The 22,632-nt window shown below is 37.6% G+C and overlaps 1 protein-coding gene across 1 annotated transcript in view; it reads left to right on the top strand.

Annotated features, from left to right (window-relative positions):
* MBD2 (methyl-CpG binding domain protein 2) overlaps positions 1-22,632 on the top strand; it is a 71,200-nt gene that overhangs the window by 34,973 nt on the left and 13,595 nt on the right. The gene's annotated exons all lie outside the window — the stretch shown is intronic.

Here is a 22,632-nt window from a genome sequence, read left to right as displayed (position 1 = left end):
CCCACATCCTCTGTAGTGTTTTTTCCTCTTCAGGTGAGCCAGGAAAACAGAAGATATTTGGAGCCACATTGGATCAGCATCTTGCTATAGATGTCTCAAGATTTGAAGTTCTAAACTTGCTTTACTGTTGGTCCCCAAGAGATTCAACAGGGGCCATGTAAGTGTATCACATCCAATATAAAAGATGCGTACCTGCATGTGCCTTTAGGCTCTTGTCACCACTTAGGTTTTCTTTGGGCCATTCAGCTTTCTGTGCCAGGCTTTTCCCTTCTGTTTTACTACTGCACCCAGTGGTAGCCACCAAACCACCGGCAGTTTTAGTATATTCATTCCAACAGGGAAGGAATTCTGCCATTCTGAACTTTGCCCACCTTGACAAAGCCACTCCCTGATTGTGTTCTTTCTTATTTACTGTCTAAAGTCTTGAACATCTTGTCCTTTGGCTTTTTGGTGATTTTAAAATCGTTTCCTTGTAAAGATTTTTATTAATTGAAAAACTTGAAAGTATGTAATTGGGTAAGACAGTTTGCTTCAAAAAGCCCAAAAGATAAAGAAAGTGGAATAACTAATAATATTAGTTCCATATTGAAAATTTGAGTTGTCTCATTGAGAACAGATAGTGTTTCGTAAATTTTATCCTCATCTTTTCCTTGTCAAATCATTCGCAATATAGTCTGTGAACAAATATTCTGGTTAAAGACAAACTGAGTAGCAAATTATGGTCATTTTAACAGGAATTTAATTGTTTTCTGCACTTAAGTTCAGTCACAGATTTTAAAAACAGTAATAATTATATTTACTGGGTGTTTATCTGGTTGTAGAGATACTGGCAACCTAGATTTTTAAAGCTGAAGTAACCAGATTAGTTGCTTCTTATTTTTTGGGATGTTGAGTAGTTGTAAGTTTTCCTTCTTTAATTAACGTTTATGAGACTGTTCTCAAGTGAAAAGAATATGTCAAAAAAGCTAAATCATCTCCTGCCCCCACCAAAAAAACCCCACTTATGTCATTTTAACCCAGATCTTTTGAGGGTTTTTATCTTCCTTCTAGCTTTCAGAGACAGGAAGTGTTAAAATTATTTTGGAGGTTACTTCTCCAAATGTTTGCACTGTTTTTCACATCATCCTCTTGTCACCTGACAATTTTTGCTGGATGTTTTTGATTACACTAAGACATTAGTTGTCTCTCCCCCTTCTTTATCCTGAATGTAAGAATTGAGATAATATTTGACTACTGTCTCACTAACAGGATTTCAAAATATAGGACTGTGCATTGAGTAAATGCAGGAAAATAGTAAAGAGACAACTTTGGTATTAATGTTTTTTGAAATCATGATCTGTCATCCTGACTATTCCAGTTTAGATTCAGGTTTTTAAGTAAAGGAAAGATGTTGATTTAATTATATTTTGGCATACATATGGCAGATGACTGCTAGTGAGCTATTATTGTTGAGGAGATAGTTGGTATAAAATACATAGGCAAAAATGATTCTTCCAATTTTGCTACCTTTTGCATAGCTTCATTGAACTAGATTAGTAATATAACTGGCCAAATATTTCATTTGGAGAAGTTATTTTGATCATAGAGTAAATAAATTAGACAATGAGGTTTCTATTTTTTTGAGGTTCCTGCAGATATGTTTTTATCTTAACTGTATCACATTCTTTTAATAAGATGGTATTGTAATTCCTTTCGGAGTGTTGAATTTTGAGACCTAGAACTAGGATTTGATTTTTAGATCTTTTACCTTGAATCGGTTTGAAGTGATTAGTTTAGATGTGAAGCAATCATAGAAATTCATAATTCTGTTTTTATATAACAAACATCATATGCCTAGTTCTGTCTCTATGGCAGTCTAATTTGAGTTCTATAAAATGTATAAATTATGAAATTCTAATGTACTGACTCCTTGAAAATGCCTTAGTTTTAAAAGGGCAAATTAGGGTATGTAAACAAAAGTGCATTGAACAGAATTCAGCAGTGATTTCTGCCTACAATTAAAATTATAAGGTAGAGATGGCATTTGTAAGATCTGGATCTCTAGCCAGCCAGTTTTGTATGTACTATCGGCATATTTCACATGTACTTGTCTTGTCATTAGATTCAAAAGAAATCTTGACTGGGGTGGAGGGCATTCTACCAATTATAAGACTCTTATCCCAAACAGTAAGATCATTGAAATATCCTTATTTGGCCAGATATGTAAAACATGCCCCAAATTCTTTTTAATCTAATTGAATAGTGATTTTGCTGTTAAGGGTGTCTTTCCTAGCTTCCTTCTTTCAATATATGAAGAACTCACATATCTGTCTCTTTCATGCTGTCATCTTTGACACTTTATGGTCTCTTGCTTTTTCTCTTTTTTTATCCTCAAACCAAAGAAACTTCATCTTTTGAGCCATTACTTCTTCCTTTTAATTAAAGCCTCTAGGCTTTAGGTGTTTCTGATAGTCTTTGAATATTAATTACATTTCTTACAGAATATTCTCTTTTTTACCCAAAAGTAAACATTTAAATCACCGAAGAAGTGGATTTAAATCTTCCATTTGATCCTAGATTTTTTTCCCTTTTATTTTGTTAGCTAATTCTTTGTTCAAAGGATATGAAACTTTCCTTTACTCCCTTCCAGAAATGTCTTTTTTGTAATGATTTTTTTCCAGCTTTATTGAGATGTAATTGACATATAACATCGTGTAAGTTTAAGGTGTACAATGTGACGATTTGATACATGTATACATTGCAAAATGATTACCAGAAAAAAGTTAGTTAATACATCTATCACCTTACATAATTACCATTTTTTTGTTGTGGTGGTGATTGTGAGAACATTTAAGATCTCTCTTAACAACTTTCAAGTGTATAATACAGTATCGTTAACTGTAGTCACCATGCTGTACATTAGATCCCCAGAACTTATTCATCTTGTAACTGGAAGTTCGTACGTTTTGATCAACATCTCCCCATTTTCCCCACCTTCAGCCCCTGGCAATCACCATTCTACTCTGTGTTCCTATGAGTTTGGTTTTTTGAGATTCCACGTATAAGCAAGATCACACAGTGTTTGCTTTCTCTGTTTGACTTATTTCACTTAGCATAATGACCTCAGGTTTCATCTATGTTATCACAAATGGCAGGATTTCTTTCTTTTTTATGGATGATAATATTCCATTGTGTGTGTGTATATACATGCATACATACATATATATATATATATATACACACACACACACACACATTATCCGTTCATCCATCAATGGACACTTAGTTTGTTTCCATAACTTGGTTATTGTGAATAAAGTTGCAGTGAATATGGGGGTGCAGGTATCTCTTTGAGATGTTGATTTCGTTTCCTTTGGATATATAGCCAGAAGTGGGATTGCTGGGTCATATGGTAGTTCTATTTCTAATTTCTTGAGGAACCTTCAAATGTTTTCCATCATGGCTGTACCGATTTACATTCTTACCAATAGTGCATGAGGGTTCCCTTTTCTCTACATCCTTGCCAGCACTTAAATCTCATCTTTTTGATAGTAACCGAGAGTGACTATTTTTACATGTTAGAAGAAACTTTCTAGGTGAAAGATAGATTTTAAAAATGTGCACTTTAAAGACATTGTGTGTGAAAAGTTTATAAAATATTTTATTATTCAGTTATTATAATCCTGAAAATTGCTGTTCATTCCAGGCATTTTAACATTTACTTCTTCCTGACCCCTGACTATTATTTCTAGTTTAGTCTTTAGTATAATGCTTTTATGATTGAGAAATAGATAAGCTAAAGCACAGAGTTCCATGGAGGATATTATATTCCTTGTCTCTAGACAGATAAATTGGCTGCCTGGGCAGAAGAAATAGATGATATGTTGTCCAGTATTATTTAAAAGCATTATTCTGGGTGATGTTGGAAAGATGCCACGTATATATACATACTTTAAAAGATTTCACCTAACATTGTATTATACACATTTAATCCATGTTTTATATAATTTGTGTGCTATAATTTTATAATTAACTGTATATTATTCCAAAAACTGTGCATTGTACTAGCATACAATTTCCTTTATCATTTCCATATTATTTCCAGTTTTTCACCATTATAGGTAGTACTCAAGTGAGTATCCTTATGTATGTAAGTTCCTTCCTATATTTTTCAATATTTCCTTGGGCTAGATTCCCAGAAGTATAATTAGTATGAATATTTATGATTTTTGATACATACTGGCAAGTTGATTTCCAAAGACTTTACCAAATTAAAAGTCTATTGACAAATTATGTGCAATTCAGTTTTAGCTTACCTTCTATGGTATTATTATCAATATTTCTTCTTCTTGGTAATTCATTATATAAAAACTGTATTTCATTTTAAATTTGCACTTATTTGAATATTCGTGAAGTTGAACAGACTAAAGCATTTGTGTTTAAATTTGCAAATGAGAAGTGATTAAAGGATTTGAACAAGGGAGTAGCTTTTTTATTACCCCTCTGAACTGAACTTGACCATATCTTGTGACCTAAAACTAATACCAATATCTGTGCTTCCCAGATACATTCCCTCTTACCTTCTCAGACAGCTCACTCAATGGATTATGTCAGCTACCTTTCATCTTCAACTTCTTTCTAAACTGGCTTCTTCCCCAAAGCATTTAAATATATTCAAATCTTCCCTATCTTAAAAATTTATTTATTTTACTCTGTGTCTCCTTTAGAATTCATTTTCTTTCTTTTCCCTTTACAGTCAAACTTCTTGGAGTTGTGTGTATTTACTATCTACTTTACCTCTTCAATTTTTATATCTCTGAAATACTGCTTTTGTTCTCACTATGCCACTTGAACTGTTCTCATCAAGGTTATTGATGACCCTAATTAAATTGGTTGAGCAAACTTCAGTCCTTACGTTACTTGACCTGTTTTAGTATTAGGCACTCTTGACTACTCCTGCCTTCTGAAATACTGTCTTTTATTCTGTGACACTGTACTCTCTTGGTTTTCCTCCTTCTTTGTTTTTTCTCAGTCCCCATCCTATGTTCTTTCTGTGTCTATCTTTCAAAACGGTGGGGTTTCCTGGGGAATACTGTGCATTCTTCTCTGGATGTAAACCCTCCATGGATGATTTCACTCATTGTCACGGCTTCAGTTATCATCTATATGTTACTGATTTCCAAATTTACATCTTTATCCTGAGCTTCAGTTGTTTGTATCACTCAATCTACTAACATTGTTTGGTTGGAAGTCTCACCAGTATCTCTAATTCATCTTCCCAAACTTCATCATCATCCTTTCAAACCAGCTCTTTCTTCTGTATGCTTTATCTCACTGTATGTACCACTGCCCACTTGGCCGCCTAAGCCAGAAATTTAGCATCATCCCAGAAAGTGAGCATCATCCTTGACTCTTCCCATCTCTTACCCCCAAATCTAATTAGCCAACGAGTCCTGTTGACTCTACCTCCTAAATATTCACTTGCTCCATCTCTCTACCAAGTAACTCTCATTTCATCTCTCTGCTTCTTGTCTTATTTTCTTCAATTCTTTCTTCATACTGCATCCTGAAGATCTGTTTGACACAATGATCTAATAGTGTTATTCTGCTGAAAACATTTTAATTCGTGTTAGTTTTTAGGTAAAAAAAACTAAACATGACTTTTTAAAAAAAATTAATTAATTAATTAATTATTTTTTGGCTGTGTTGGGTCTTCGTTTCTGTGCGAGGGCTTTCTCTAGTTGTGGCAAGCGGGGGCCACTCCTCATTGCAGTGTGCGGGCCTCTCACCATCGCGGCCTCTCTTGTTGCGGAGCACAGGCTCCAGACGCGCAGGCTCAGTAGTTGTGGCTCACAGGCCCAGCTGCTCCGTGGCACGTGGGATCCCCCCAGACCAGGGCTCGAACCCATGTCCCCTGCATCAGCAGGCAGATTCTCAACCACCGCGCCACCAGGGAAGCCCCCTAAACATGACTTTTAAAGTCAAAACACTTAACATAACTTACAAAGTCCTTCATGATTTGGCTTTTGTGTATCTCTCTGGCCTCACATTCGTCCCTTGTTCTGCAACTGAATCATGTGAAACTGCAGATTTTTGAATGTGCTGTTCATCTCCCCCTTTGCACCCTGCCCTTGCATTCCCTGATCATATTTCCTGCTGCTTTCTTTCCCACTTTAATTAGCTATTTCCTACTCATCCCTCAAGTCTGAACTTAGATATCGCTTCATCTGTTCAAGAAACCTGATTCATGAAGTCTAGGTTTAGAGACCCTCCTTAGTGCTTCTCCTTTCTCCTTTTCTGATCATAACTGTATTAGTTGTTCATTGCTTTATCCACAGTGTCTCCATTACGTCAGTGCTTAACACATATTTGTCACATTAATGAATGAATGAATTTTTTTTAAATTCAAAAATCATAAATTGAGCCCTCAACTTGTGGCAGGCACGTTTCTAAGTGGTGGGAATACTGCAGTGAGCAAAACCAAGTCCCTGCTCTCATGGAACTTACTTTCTAGAGTGATAGGGAGAGAGACAACAGATAAGTACATATATAATGTGTCATGGCATGGTAAATGCAATGAAAACAAAAAGTAGAGGAGTGAGAGAATATATGGTCTTTGAAAGAAGAGAAGTATGGGGAGGACATTCTAGACAGAGGTTTAAATTTATTTATTTATTTATTTATTTAATTTTTGACTGCGTTGGGTCTTCGTTGCTGCACATGGGCTTTTTCTAGTTGCGGCGAGCGGGGGCTACTCTTGGTTTCGGTGCGTGGGCTTCTCATTGTGGTAGCTTCTCTTGTTGCAGAGCGCAGGCTCTAGGCGCATGGGCTTCCGTAGTTGTGGCACGTGGGCTCTAGAGCACAGGCTCAGTAGTTGTGGTGCACGGGCTTAGTTGCTCCGTGGCATGTGGGATCTTCCTGAACCTGGGCTCGAACCCATGTCCCCTGCATTGGCAGGCAGATTCTTAACCACTGTGCCACCAGGGAAGTCCCTAGACAGAGGTTTTAATCTGGCTCTTGTATGTAATATGATAACTGACTTAAGGCCAGGAGACCGTTGAAGAAAGTATAGGAAGCTAGGGCATAGATGATAAGATTGGTTTCATGCTGGTCATAAAATAATTGACAAAATTTATCTATGAATTAGCTGTGCCTATGAGGAGAGTTTTAAAATTTAACGTAACTGGGAAAACAATGTCGTTGACTGGAATGTGGAAATGTTTTTTAAATAATAAAATATGAATATAAGTATTAGAAAATGTATACTCTTAAAGCAGTTGTGGGAAGTAAAAGATCCAGGTAAAGGATGATGGGTTGGAGCCCTATAGAGAAAACCGGTTTGGTGACTTGTCAGTTTTATGGGGGTAAGAGTTGCAGCTGAAAGATGATATGTGACTTTTTTAAAAAAAATTAATGAATCCATAGGTTTTTCATTCATAGTGACCTTTAATCATCATATATTTCTCTAGATCACTTAAAAATATTTCACCGATATGGGGAGGTCCATGGCATTTTTTGAGATTTTTGTATTTCTCTAAGAAACGTAGGAATATAGATGAAAAAAAAATCAATGCTTAAAAACTTGTGTTTCAAAACAGTAGTTTCCTACTTTTTGTGTCTTTTAGTTCCATTTCCAGAAGCATTTAATCTCAATTCTGGTCACTTCCCTTTATAATTACCTTTATATTTCTGAATAATAAACTTATTATCCTATTTCTTTATTAATTTTAGACATTATTTCTTGACTTCCCACAATGGTACATGAGTACATAGTTCTCTCTCTGCTTCATGCTCCCAACATAGTTATACCACATTTTTAGTTAAATAGGTTAAATAGTCAGGGTTTACATTACTATGACTGAAAGTTATTCATGGTTATGGCAAGTAATGTCTTATCATCAGCATCAGAATTCTTTATTGTTGTCAGTCTTAGGAATTGTATGCTAAGTTTTCTTTATAACAGAGTTAATCTTTCCTCATGCTTGTTTCTGCTACATGCCCATCAATAATACTTTCCTTATGCTGAAATCCGTGGGGTTCCTTCTTGTGTCTTTCCTGGAATCACCTCTGCTCCTCTTCAGTCTGAATGCATTCTCTGGCCTTGCTGTGTAGCTGTAGCTCTGAGGATTTTCTTTACTGTGCTTCTGTGTGGGGAGTTTGTTTTCTGGAGTTCTGTCTTCCTCTGTCTCAGTAGATGCCTTCAGTTTGTAACAAATCCTCTAGTAGCTTTCTAATAAAATAAAATGGGACGTAAAGTTGAGAACCTGCACATTGGAAATAAACTTTATTCCAGCTGGACACAACCCAGTTTGTCTGGGTATGAAATCTTAGATTAAGAACCATTTTCCCTGAAGTTTTTTTTTTTTTTTTTTTTTAAACATCTTTATTGAAGTATAATTGCCTTACAATGGTGTGTTAGCTTCTGCTTTATAACAAAGTGAATCAGTTATACATATACAATATGTTCCCATTTCTCCTCCCTCTTGCATCTCCCTCCCTCCCACCCTCCCCATCCCACCCCTCTAGGTGATCACAAAGCACCGAGCTGATCTCCCTGTGCTATGTGGCTGCTTCCCACTAGCTATCTATTTTACGTTTGGTAGCGTATATATGTCCATGACACTCTCTCACCCTGTCACATCTCACCCCTCCCCCTCCCCATATCCTCAAGTCCATTCTCTAGTAGGTCTGTGTCTTTATTCCCGTCTTGCCACTAGGTTCTTCGTGGCCTTTTTTTTTTTTTCCCTTAGATTCCGTATATATGTGTTAGCATACTGTATTTGTTTTTCTCTTTCTGACTTACTTCACTCTGTATGACAGACTCTAACTCCATCCACCTCATTACGCATACCTACATTTCATTTCTTTTTATGGCTGAGTAATATTCCATTGTATATATGTGCCACATCTTCTTTATCCATTCATCTGTCGATGGACATTTAGGTTGCTTCCATGTCCTGGCTATTGTAAATAGAGCTGCAATGAACATTTTGGTACATGACTCTTTTTGACCTATGGTTTTCTCAGGGTATATGCCCAGTATTGGGATTGCTGGGTTGTATGGTAGTTCTATTTGTAGTTTTTTAAGGAACCTCCATACTGTTCTCCATAGTGGCTGTATCAATTTACATTCCCACCAACAGTGCAAGAGTGTTCCCTTTCCTCCACACCCTCTCCAGCATTTATTGTTTCTAGATTTTTTGATGATGGCCATTCTGACCGGTGTGAGATGATATCTCATTGTAGTTTTGATTTGCATTTCTCTAATGATTAATGATGTTGAGCATTCTTTCATGTGTCTGTAGGCCATCTGTATATCTTCTGTGGAGAAATGTCTATTTAGGTCTTCTGCCCATTTTTGGATTGGGTTGTTCGTTTTTTTGTTATTGAGCTGCATGAGCTGCTTGTAAATCTTGGCGATTAATCCTTTGTCAGTTGCTTCATTTGCAAATATTTTCTCCCATTCTGATGGTTGTGTTTTGGTCTTGTTTATGGTTTCCTTTGCTGTGCAAAAGCTTTTAAGTTTCATTAGGTCCCATTTGTTTATTTGTGTTCTTATTTCCATTTCTCTGGGAGCTGGGTCAAAAAGAATCTTGCTGTGATGTATGTCATAGAGTGTTCTGCCTATGTTTTCCTCTAAGAGTTTGATAGTGTCTGCCCTTACACTTAGGTCTTTAATCCATTTGGAGTTTATTTTTGTGCATGGTGTCAGGGAGTGTTCTAATTTCATACTTTTACATGTACCTGTCCAATTTTCCCAGCACCACTTATTGAAGAGGCTGTCTTTTCTCCACTGTATATGCTTGCCTCCTTTATCAAAGATAAGGTGACCATATGTGTGTGGGTTTATCTCTGGGCTTTCTATCCTGTTCCATTGATCTATATTTCTGTTTTTGTGCCAGTACCAAACTGTCTTGATTCCTGAAGCTTTTTCCCTGAAGTTTTGAAGGCATTGCTTCATTGTTCTCTAGCTTTAGAGTTGCCAAAGAGAAGTTCAGTGCCATGCTCAATCTCTGTTCCTCTTTTATGGTCTTCTTTTTTCTCTCTTAAAAAGTTCAGTATATTTATGATTTTTAAAAATTCACTGATATGTGCCTGTAGGCCTTTTTTCATTCACCAGGCACTTAGTAGGTGATAGACGTGACTACTATCCTTTGCGTGGGAAATTTTCCTGTGTCATTTTTTCCCATTTTCTCCTGAATCCCCTAACTTTCCATTCTCTTTGTATGAGTTGTGTATTAGCCATCTATTTCTACTTTTTCTACTATTTCTACTTCTGTATTTTCCGTCTTATTATTGTTGTTGTTTTACTTTCTGGGATATTTTCTTGATTTTACTTTTAGTCCTTTTTTTGATTTTTTTATTTTGGTGATCATATTTTTAATTTCCAGCAGCTGTTTCTTGGCTTTTGTATATAAAATTTTGCTGTTCTTGTTTTATGGATACAACCTCTACTCTTTCTTCTCTGAATCTATTAATTATAGGGAAATTTTTTATTTGTATGATATTTGTTTTTTCTCTGTTCCCTGCATTGACTATTCTGTTGCTGTTATTTTAGTTTCTGTCTTTCTTGTTGGCTATTATGGATATTCTTCAGTGAATATTCTAGTATGTGTTTTTGGTTTTGAGCTTATAGAGGAGTGCTGGGTCATAGAGTATGCATATGTTCAGCTTTATTAGATGCTACCATATAGTTTTCCAAAGTGATTATACAAAGTTACCCTTCTACCAGCAGTGTGCAGTTGCTTCAAATTTTTGTCAGCACTTGGTATTATCAGTCTTTAAAATTTTGAACATTCTGGTATGTGTTTAGGTGTATTTGTTACAGTTTTAACTTGCATTTCCTTGGTGTTTAATGATACTGTGCACTGTTTGTATGTCTATTGGCTGCATAGATATCCTTTCTTTTGAAGTGCCTACTCTTTTATGTATTGTTCTGTTATGTTGTTTATCTTTTTTTCATTGACTTGTGGGAGTTCTTTGTATATTCTGAGTATCAGTACTTTGTCAGATATATCTATCACACATATCTTCTTCCAGTTTGTGACTTACCTTTTCCACTTCCTTAATGGCGTTTTTTGGTAAATGTAAGTTCATAATTTTAAGAGAGTTGGGAGGTGGGATAGAGACTGGGAGAGTGTGGGGTGGGGGCTTCTGGGGTGCTAGTGATATTCTATTTCTTGATCTGCATGGTAGTTACATGAGTGTTTACTTTATGAAACTCCAGTGAGCTGTATACTTATGTTTTTTTTACACTTTCCTGTATGTAATACTTCAATGATGATTTACAAAAAGTAAAGGATATACTTATCAGTCTCTTCCTTTTATTTCCTTTTATTTCTGTGACGTGTTTAAGAAATTTTTGCTTACCCCAAGGTTATCAATATATTCCCCATGTCATCTTCTGAAAGCTTTGTTTTACTTTTGCATTTGGGTCTGTGATCCATCTGGAATTGACTTTTGTGTATGATGTGAGGTAGACTTATTTTTTTCCCATATGGATATCCAGTTGACCCAGCACCATTTACTGAAAGACCATTCTTTTTCTGTTGCTTTGTGTTGTCACCTCTGTCATAAATGAAATGTGTAAGTGTGAAAGTCTGTTTTTGGTCTGTTCTGCTCCTTTGCCCTATTTGTACATGTGAATCTGTTTCTACACTCTGTTTTATTTCATTGGTCTGTTTGTTGTTTCTCAATACTGCACTCTTTTTAATTGCTGTAGTTTTATAAAAAGTCTTGATGTCTGGTAGTGTAAGTTTTCCAGCTTTCTTATTCTTCATTCAAGATTATCTTGGTTAGTCTTGGCTGTTGGCATTTCCACATACATTTTATTTTATTTGTTTATTTATTTATTTAAAGGTTTTTTTTTTTTTTTGATGTGGACCATTTTTAAAGTCTTTATTGAATTTGTTACAATATTGCTTCTGTTTTACGTTCTGGTTTTTTTTGGCCACGAGGCATGTGGGATCTTAGCTCCCTGACCAGGGATCAAACCCATACCCCCTGCATTGGAAGGTGAAGTCTTAACCACTGGACCACCAGGGAAGTCCCCCACATACACTTTAGACTCAGCTTGTCCAGTCTTCTTCAAAACCTGCCAGGATTTAAATCTATAGATCAATTTGGGGGAGAATTAACATTTTTACAATATTAAGTCTTAAAATTCACTAACCTTGTATATCCCACCATTAAGATTTTATAGTTTTCAGTCTAGACATCTTACATCTTTAATTGATTTCTAGATATTTGATGTTTTTTGATGCTATTCTGATTACATTTAAATTTTTTCTAGTTATCTGTTGCTAATATGAAGAAATAAGCTGAATTTTGTATATTGACTACGTATTCAGTTATCTTCCTAAATTCACTTATTAGATAGTGAGTCTCTCCAACTTTGCACATGAACAAACATATCATCTGCAAACGAGAGTTTTATTTCTTCCTTGCCAATCCTTAAACCTTTGATTTTTTTTTTTCCTTGTCTTATTTCACTGGCTTGGAATGCTAATACGAACTTGAATAAAAGTGATAGCAGACATCCTTGTCTGTTATTGTAATACCAGGGAACGTTTTTAATCATTCTCCATTAAATATGATGCTTGCTGTAGGTTTTTTGGTAAATACCCTTTGTCAAATTAAGGAAATTCACTATATTCCTAGTTTACTAAGACTATTTTTCATGAATGGGTATTGAATTTTATCAAATTATTTTCCCTACCTAGTTAAATGATATAATGATCTCTTTTCTGTTAATAGGGTGAATTACAGTGATTGGTTGATGTGGTAAATTGCAAGGCTTGATTTTTTTTAATGGAAAAACCTTTAAACATACCTTGAATTCCTGGATTAAGCTCAGTGTGGTCATGTTGTGTTATCACTGTTTAGATTTGGTGTTATTTTGTTTAGGATTTTTTGCATTTATAGTCACAAGAGAGATTGATGTGCATTTTTCTTTTCTCATAATTTTCTTCTCAAGCTTTAGTATCAAGGTTTTGCTAACCTTGTAAAATAAGCTGGGAGGTGATCTCTCTTTTAATATTCTCTGGAAGAATTTGTGGAAGACTGGTACTTTTCTTTAAATGTTGGGAAGACTTAATTGTGAAGTCATCTCAGCCTAATTTGTTGTTGTTGTTGTTTTTAAGTGGGAGGCCTTGAAATTGCAGATTCAATTTATTTAATGAGTACATGGATGAATATTCATAGTTCCTATACCAACTTTGAGAACATGTTTTTCTAGGAATTTGTGCATTTCATAATTTTCAAGTTAATGATATAAGGATGTTCATAATATTTTCTAGTAATATTTTTAATGTTTGTAGTATCTGTGATACCCTCTTTTCTCTGATGTTGGTAGTATCTAGGTGAAAGGTGGAATGAAGTATTGGGGAGAGCTTTCTTAACAAGTTTTGAACTCAGTCTATACATGCACATTTCCCCGTGGAAAACCAAACTCCAATTTTATCATCAAATTTATTAAGATAATATTTATTTTATGGAAGTTAGTTAATTTTAATGGGTTAAGCTTTGTCTTATTTGACACTTACTGCCTTGAAGTAATTTTCTAGTAATATTGGAGCCTTTGTTTTCTCATTGTCTATATTTGCTTTCTATTTCTTTACTCTTTATTGTTAGCTTTTTGAGTCCCTTTATTTTTTTTTATTTTTTATTTTTTGAGTCCCTTTATTTTTAGAAATTTTTTTTTTCCATGAAACATACAGTTGATTTTTTTTTTTCTATCTGATCTGAGGGTCGTTTTTTCTTTTATAGCCGAGTTGACCATTACATTTATTGATTTTATAGATATGTTTGGTCTTGATTCTTTCATTCTATTTATATACTGTTTTTAATATTTTATTGTCATTTTCTGGTATTAATATTTTTGCTCTGAGGTCTGGGTTTTCCACTTAAATTCATACTTCTGATAATTTTGAGGATTTGTAACCTGATTTTAGTTCTAGTCGTTGCTCAATGTCATGTTTTAAATAGTACGTATGTACGTCTATTTCTTGATTTATTGATATTAAAAAGGAAATAGTATCTATTAATGTCCCACTATAAAAATGAGGAATTACTTTATACTATTGAAATTAGTTTCAGGGAAGCTCTTCTGAAGGGCCTCTCTTCTGATAAACAACTAGTGATAGCTCTCTATCAGAGATTAAAGTTCTTGCACTTGAGTGGGTTTTGAAATCATTAATTCATTTATTAAACAGAGTATATTGTTGCTTCTATTACAGGTGCTGTACAAACACACAAATCAGTCATGCATCCTCTCCTTATAAAACTTCCAATCTAATAAGGAAAACAAACACTGAACAAATAATTTCAACTGTGTGGAAATATGACATACAAGAAATAAAGGAACCTAGCTACATCCTTGTATGGACTTACATATTGATAAGAAAATTGTTACCACTTTTCCTGTGGGAGTAGCACATGAAAAACTTATAGGCCTCATGAGCAAGTATTCTTAGTCCATGGTTATCTTAGGGTAACAGTACCTTTTCAGGTACTTGGCAAGTATTACCTACCCACTCTGTGTCAGTGAAGTGGCGTTCATGACAGAGTTCAGACGAGCAGCTGCAGCGGGCGGTTACTGCACCTCCATCCTCCTCAGCTCCACTGCCTCTTGCTTCATCCTTCCATCCTCTCCAGCCCACACTGTTATCTTTTGCCTTAACAAACGATCTCACTGTAGTTTGCACAACCACATGAGTCAAGCTTTTCCTTGATTTACGTAATAATTTTCTTGTCATTATCTAGCCCTTTCTTCCTAGCCCACTCCCCCAAAATAAAAGGGTAGCTCATGTTTGTCTTTTGATGTTTGCAGGCCACGGTATTTAAGTTGAGTTGTTTTTGCTGACCAAAACTAGCAACTCAGATATCATATGGGGTTGATTTGAAATAGAGCAGTTTATAAACTGGACAGCAAATTCCTTCTGGGCAGGAAACATTGTTCTTCTGTGTAGCCCTAACCCAGTGTCTTGCATATTTAGCTTTTCATGAATCACTGAATATAAAGTGTACATTTTTTGGGTTTTGGTTTAGTCTACAAATACATGACAAGATCCTTTGTTCTTTGATTCGGTTTAGCAAAAGCCTTAGAAAAGTGAATAAGATATTCATTGAATTTATGGAATCCTAACATTGGAAAATGTTCTAAACAATACAATAAAATTTTTATGTTTTCAAAGAACTTCCTCATTTTTTTTTTTTTAAAGAAATTCACGTTCTTTTATTTATTTATTTATTTATTCATGACTGTGTTGAGTCTTCGTTTCTGTGCGAGGGCTTTCTCTAGCTGCGGCAAGTGGGGACCACTCCTCACCGCGGTGCGCGGGCCTCTCACCATCGCGGCCTCTCTTGTTGCGGAGCACAGGCTCCAGACGCGCAGGCTCAGTAGCCGTGGCTCACGGGCTTAGTCGCTCCGCGGCATGTGGGATCCTCCCAGACCAGGGCCTGAACCCGTGTCCCCCGCATCGGCAGGCAGACTCCCAACCACTGCGCCACCAGGGAAGCCCTTCCTCATTTTTTATCAGTGTTTATCTTCTGAGGTAGATAAGGCAGTTATTAGTATTTCTAGTTTTACTAGTGAAGATACATCCAAAGGTGATTAAGTGACTTCCCTAAGACAGCACATCTATTTAATGGTTGAGTCAGGACCAAAGCATTAAACTTCCAAACCAGTGGTTTTCCTGTTACCCTGTATTCCCTCTACTTAGCCACAAATTCATCCCATGAAATTTGAGTGTCTTGCATCATGCTTTTGACAGAGATGAAGACTGTGCAAGTTAAAATTCATAAAATGGTTAAATTTTAAAGGTAACTTTTGGTTCTTCTACTTTACAAAGTATTAACACTTCTGTGCCCAAATACTTTAAAAGGTATATTACATCTTTTGTTTTTAAATGTTGATAATTATTTTGTTTTGTTCTGTTTTGGTTTTAATATTTATTTATTTATTTATTTGGTTGCGCCAGATCTTAGTTGCGTCAGGCAGGCTTCTTAGTTGCAGCTCAAGGGCTCCTTAGGTGTGGCTTACTGGCTCCTTAGTTGCGGCACACGGGTGGGCTCCTTAGTTCTGGAGTGCGAACTCTTAGTTGTGGCATGTGAACTCTTAGTTGTGGCATGCATGTGGGATCTAGTTCCCTTACCAGGGATTGAACCTGTGCCCCCTGCATTGGGAGTGTGGAGTCTTATCCACTGCGCCACCAGGAAAGTCCTGGTATATTTCATCTCATACATTTTAAATATTTGTTTTTATTAGAAAAATTGCTTATAGTCTTATTTCTTTGACAGTTACTGTTAGAAGTCTTAATTTGTTGCCTAACAGTAATAGAAAATACAGAAACATACAGAGAAGCATCATAAAAGGCAGACTTTCATAAGTCTTCTGACAGCAGGCAGTGGCAACAGTGAAGCAGGGCAAAGGAGGCTTGAATCAGGAATTGGATTTGGTAATTAGAAGGTTACTGTGACCTTGGGCAGGTCAGTGCTAATATAATAGTAGGAGCAGAGTCGAGGTTAGAAGGAAAGAATGAATGGAAGGTGAGGAAACAAGAAAGTTTCTCTCCTAGTGGAAGGAGGAAGACAGATGGTTTGAAGGAGATGTAGTTAAATAAGGACACTTTTTATGTTAGCCATGTTCCAGTGTATCTGTCACTTCAGGGGAAGAAGCCCAAGGAGAGGAAGGGGTAAAATGGAAAGTGTGAGAGGAGGATATTGTAAATCGATGGGCAGGATCAGAAGGAGGCAGGAGAAGATATGACCAAGCATCACTGTAGAGAAGCTCTTAGAAAGACAGCAGGGTACTTAGTCCTCTGAGACAGGAGAAAAGTAAAGGAAGGGTGAAATGGTCCAGGGGCCATCTGTGGGGCAGGGAGGAAAGCTCAAGAAATCTGGGGTTTGGATATATCGCAGTTTTAGATGAATTTAGTTTCACTATTGAAATCTCAGTGTGTTCTATATAGTCAGTTTGATTTTTTCTAATGGAGATTATCATTTCAAAAGGGAAGGGAAGATGTAATTTAAGACAAGATATGAAAATTATATGAAGATCTAAGTTTTAAGTTTTTGTATGGCTCAGTTTGGCAGGATGCTTTTTCCCTGGGCTTTTAATTTAATATTGGCCAGGCCCTACTGATAGCTACATACTAAGAATTTGTGGAAGTTAAAATGTTCAAGATCAACCCATGGTTCTATTTTGTTACCATACCTGTATTTGAACACCTAAAGTCATTCTGAATGGAGCTGTGTTTTTCTCAGTAGTCAGTGACATCTTTGCACATACATGTGGTCTCTGATGCTGTGGTAATAACAGAGAACTCCCTGTAAAATCTGTACACACAGATGCTTTTCAACTTACAGGTTGGGATATAAAATGTCGTGTTTCAGTCCTTTGGAACCGCACATCTTCCAATAGAAATGATATTATAAATGGTTCTAGTGTCCTAGACCAGCCCATAAAAGACAATTAAATCTAAAGTGTGTCTGAATTACTAAACATAATTACTGTTTATAACCATGTTTCTATCAGGAAGTGTGTTCAATTTCAGGTCTTAAGGTAAGAAGTGTTTCTCCCACTTCTGCTTTCTCGTACTCACCCCCTGGCTGTCTGGCAGTGACAAAAGAGGCAACCAGCTCCAGGCCACTTAGTGTGGTTCTGGTAAGGCCCGGGGAATGGAGAGCTGGGATAGAGACTCTCTGAAAGTCGAGAAGGGGGCTGGTGTGGTGATGCATATGCCAGGGAAGGGTCTCCCTTCTGTCTCAGCTCTGAGATCTGGGCCCCTGCCACTGTAAACCTCCTGTCTCCTCTCCCCTTTCTCTTTCTCTGGACCCCTGATTCTTAGCCAGACCTGATTTTGTCCTCCCGCCCCGACCCCAAATACCTGGGGAAATTTGGCAGTGTCCAGAGACATTTTGGCTGTCACAACTGGGGTGGTGCTACTCGTATCTAGTGGGTGTAGGCCAAGGATGTCGCTAAACATTGAGAACCAAGAATTATCCAACTTGAAACGTCAATAATGCCAAGATTGAGAAACTCGGCGCTAGGCTACTGCTACTGGTTTGAGTTTTTTGCCTTCTTGCTTCACTGAGGAACAGAAATGTCGTTTGTTTCCAGTTTCTTTTCTACCTTCTGTTCTTGAAACAAGCTTATAGCCTTTTGAGGTTTCCCTGAGGGCTCTACTATCATCACAAGATGGAAATAGATGGAGTAAAAATAACAAGAAAATTACAGTTTCAGGAAATCTTAATGAAAAGCTTCCATGTTATCCACTGTCCTTTAAATAGAACAAAATTCTCATCGCTCTTTAGGCTTCTGTCCTTCTTCCCCGTTATGATTTCCTCCTTCCCTGGGCTTCCCTTCTTCCTACCGAACAGCTCACTCACAGAGGCTTTGGCAGGGGTCCTCGCTCCAGTCTTCCAAATGAGGAGTGACAAGAGGGAAGAGAAATCCTTGGGCTGTTTTGACGCGGAGTGAGGGGAGGTTTCCTTTGTTATTGCATAGATCCGGCCAGAACAATTTTCTGTTGCCCTGCTACTTTTAAGGAATTCACAGAATGAGATTATACCACAGCGTTTCCCTAAGTACTGCTGCACGGCACGGGGGTCTCCTGTCTCTGCTGGTCTCTCCTCCTTTCTACCCGGCACGTAGTTACCATCCCTCTGGCTCCCTGGGCGTGTGACCTGAGCAGTTCCTTACTAGGGCCCGTGCCTGGTCACATGCTGTGCTGTCATCATGAAATAGTCTTAATAACTTTCGGAACAAGAGCCTCACATTTTCATTTTGTACTGGGCCTTGCAAACTGTGTAGCTCTCCTGCTTACCAGAGTTCTCCCAGCCAACCTTGGGCCCCGGAGGGGCGCAGACTGGCTTGGATGAAAAAAGGAAGGGGAAGGGTTTTAAGATACTTCGAGTAGCAAGAAAGCCCCCCCACCCACCCACCGCTGAAAATCTGGGCGGGACTACCAGACTGGAATGCACGTCTCAGTCTTCCTTTGTAAATACGTACCTTTCAGAGCTGACTCTTTCTGCTGTGTTTATATTTGTTAACTTTAATAAGATGACCAGTTACTTACTAGGTACTATTGTGTGATAAAACAGTGTGCTAGACGCCGTGGGTAAAACTAAGTAGTAAACTGATATTTGCTCTCTATGGGTTATCTTCAAGTGTTAATAAAACCTCTTCATGTAGTGTCCATAACCATTTGAGATTGTTTTTATTGTCCCATTCCATAGGGTAGGAAGCTGAAACAGGCTATGTTACTTGTCTAAGTTTATAAAGCTAGTAAATGACGAAGAATGGATTTGAACCGAGGTCGGTCTGACTCTGAAGGCCAGTCCCGTTCACTCAGCTACTCAGAAGTTCAATCTTCCTACTGTCCAGTTGACTCTCAAGTTGAGGTCATGAGCATACATTGGAGGTCAATTTCTTTTAATCAGTGAATTCTTTTAAAACACTACACAGTGCTTTTCAAATTAAATATAATGGTGGATGAAAATGTGTATTTGATCTAGATGCTTTTCCTTGTGTTCATGAGAAATAGATATTCGCATAAGTAACCAAAAATAGTACTCTTACAGAAAAAACTCAAAAGTCTTGCAATCCTATAAGCTTCGTAAATCACTCCGTCTCTCCTGTTTTATGAAACATCCATTGGAGCTAACACTCCATTGTTAGTGTGACTTATCTGAAAGAGTTTTCTTGGAGTACGGGTTTCTGTCTTTAATTTTTATCCACCAAATAAAAATGTGGTGTTCAATGTCATCGATATTTGCAGTTAATTCTAAGAAAGCTAATTTGTAGAGAATATATTTTATACCAATTCTTTGGTTTTTATCATGTGAGCTACCCCACATTATGGTTTGGTATCATCTTTTTTTTTTTTTTTAATATTTATTTATTTTGGAGACTTCCCTGGTGGTGCAGTGGTTAAGAATCCCTCCTCCAGTGCAGGGGACACGGGTTCGAGCCCTGGTCTGGGAAGATCCTGCATGCCGTGGAGCAACTAAGCCCATGCGCCACAACTACTGAGCCTGTGCTCTAGAGCCCGTGAGCCACAACTACTGAAGCCCGCATGCCACAACTACTAAGCCTGCGTGCCTAGAGCCCATGCTCCTCAACAAGAGAAGCCACTGCAATGAGAAGCCTGTGCACCACATTGAAGAGTAGCCCCCGCTCGCCGCAACTAGAGAAAGCCCACGTGCAGCAACAAAGACCCAACGCAGCCAAAAATAAATAAATAGATAGATAGATAAATAAAAATTAAAAAAAAAAAATATATATATATATATATATATATATATATTTATTTGGATGCACTGGGTCTTAGTTGCGGCAGGCGGGCTCCTTAGTTGCAGCTCATCAGCTCCTTAGTTGTGGCATGCATATGGGATCTAGTTCCCTGACCAGGGATCGAACCCGGGCCCCCTGCATTGGGAGCGCAGAGTCTTAGCCACTGCACCGCCAGGGATGTCCCTTGATATCATCTTGAAACCCTGTGCCAGCTTTAGCCAAAATACATTACACGGCCAGGCCTCTTAATTCTACGTGAGGAGGAGGCAGGTGTCGGCACCAGTCACCTACAGTGGGCAGTTTACACAGCATTACTTAGTAGGTGAATGGATTAAGAGCAACTTGACAATTTTCTTAGCAGTTACTGATCTTTCATCTGCCTTTGATTTCATGACTACAAGGGTCTCAGGCCTGTTACTATTAACACAGAGCCGTGCATGTAAATGCTCTTCCAGAGCTTTTACTGTTAAGATCAGGACTGTTTAATCACACTGACCTGAGTGTTAATTCCAGCTGCACCGCTGACTGGTTGTGCACCTTTGGTGAGTTACTGTAGGCGGGACCAGTGATGTCTTCTTCAAAATGCTGTAGGAAAGACTAACCGAATTAGTGTATGTAAAGCCCTGAGCACAGCGCCAGGCTGAAGGAAAGGGCCCGGTGGGTAAGTGGGAGTTGTCGTCCTCCTTCTCCTCCTCCTCCTCCTATTCCACCAAGAGAATATGCCTGGGCATAAACAGAACTTTGGGCAAGCCCTTTTTCTGTTTACACCTAAATAATTTGCTATACTCTTAAATATACTTTGACACATGTCCTCCTGCAGTGAAAAATAGAAAGGCAAATATCTTCCTCCTGTTCTCTGTGAGGAGAGGATAGCATGATGTGTTTTTTGTCTTCTGGCAGAATCAGGAATAACTCGGGGGTCTCGGTGATCAGTGTACACAGCCCTCTGTGTGTACTGCCGTTCTCTCAGCACAGACCAGACCAGCCTTTTTCAAACTGAGATCCCCGGCCTGCATCAGAATCACCTAAGACACTGATTAAAAAAATAAAATAAAAGCCAGCTCTCTAACCCCAGACCTACTGAACAGAATCTCTGGGGCTGAGGTCTTAGAATATGCATATAAAATAAGCCACCCTGGTTATTCTTGTGTATAAAAAACATTTAGAAATACTGGCCCATACTCTCCGTCTCACTCCCCTGCCTTTGCTTAAGCTATTTCCTTGGCTTGGAGTAGTCTTTCCTCTTCTATAGAATTCTTATACATTTTTCGAATGCTACCTCTTCCTAAAAGCCCTTCCAGATTCTCCCAAATTGAAGTTAATTTTGTATCTTCATTATTGCAATTATTACAGTCTACCTCATAGAGTTTTGCTAGTTTTTTACCAAACAGTAAGCAGCTAGAGGGCAGTGATTGCCTGATTGCCAGTTATCCTAATAACTATCCCTGGTGCCCAGCAAAATGCTTTGTGTATAATGGGCACTAAAAGAGTATCTGTAATTTGGATTGATTCTCTACTGCTTTTTTCCAATAAAACCTTCTGTTCTGACTTCCTCCGAAGAGCACAAATCCCTTCAGAGTACGTATTATTAAGCTCAGGGTGACGGAGGACAGTCCTCATAAACATGATCAACCTTAGTTCCCAGCACGTCAGAATTGGGATGTGTGTTTGTGTATGATATGAGGAATTGTTTGACATCCCCATTTCTTCCTCATCCTCATCTTTGGATACCATTTGTAAGGCACGTTGAAAGAGTCTGCCGAAGTCCCAGTTAAATCTGCAGCCATTGAAAAAAGAAAATGATACGGTTGTATTCTGGGTTGGTTTTACTTTCAGGAAACAGATTTGATCGTATGAAGCAGCTTTTATAACACATCATCATGCTTGTCCTCTGGGGCTCTATAAGATAGATAAAGCACTTGCAGCTGTGCTTCCACTGATGTCATAGAGGTATTTCCTACATTCATGTGAGGAGCAAAGGTGTAGAGATGAACTCCACTTTCTAGTAAGATGGTTTCTCCAAAGCTGCACTGTCCCTGTCAGTGATATTTTAGGCACTTTTTTTGGTTTTGGACGACTTTTAATCCCATCTTGTGCTTCTCTATCAACTGGCTTGTTGGATAGGGCATTGCCCAGATCGTTGGCAATATAAAGTGATGCACACATGGGACCTATCCAGTTCTTTTATATACTGGAGGGTGACAAAGAAAACATGATATTAGAGGAGGGTCTGATTAGTGGGGATTAGAAAGGGATGTAATAACTGAGAGTGATAGCACATTAGGGAGTTTCTCCAGATATTAGATCCTTAAAAGTATTACATTGATTATTTGACCTCACACAAGGCAGCAAGGTTA

The sequence above is a fragment of the Balaenoptera musculus genome, chromosome 14 (genome assembly GCF_009873245.2).
Source record: "Balaenoptera musculus isolate JJ_BM4_2016_0621 chromosome 14, mBalMus1.pri.v3, whole genome shotgun sequence".
NCBI lineage: Eukaryota > Metazoa > Chordata > Mammalia > Artiodactyla > Balaenopteridae > Balaenoptera > Balaenoptera musculus.
Note: the sequence above shows the minus strand (reverse complement) of the source record. Positions and strands in the feature narration are given on the sequence as shown.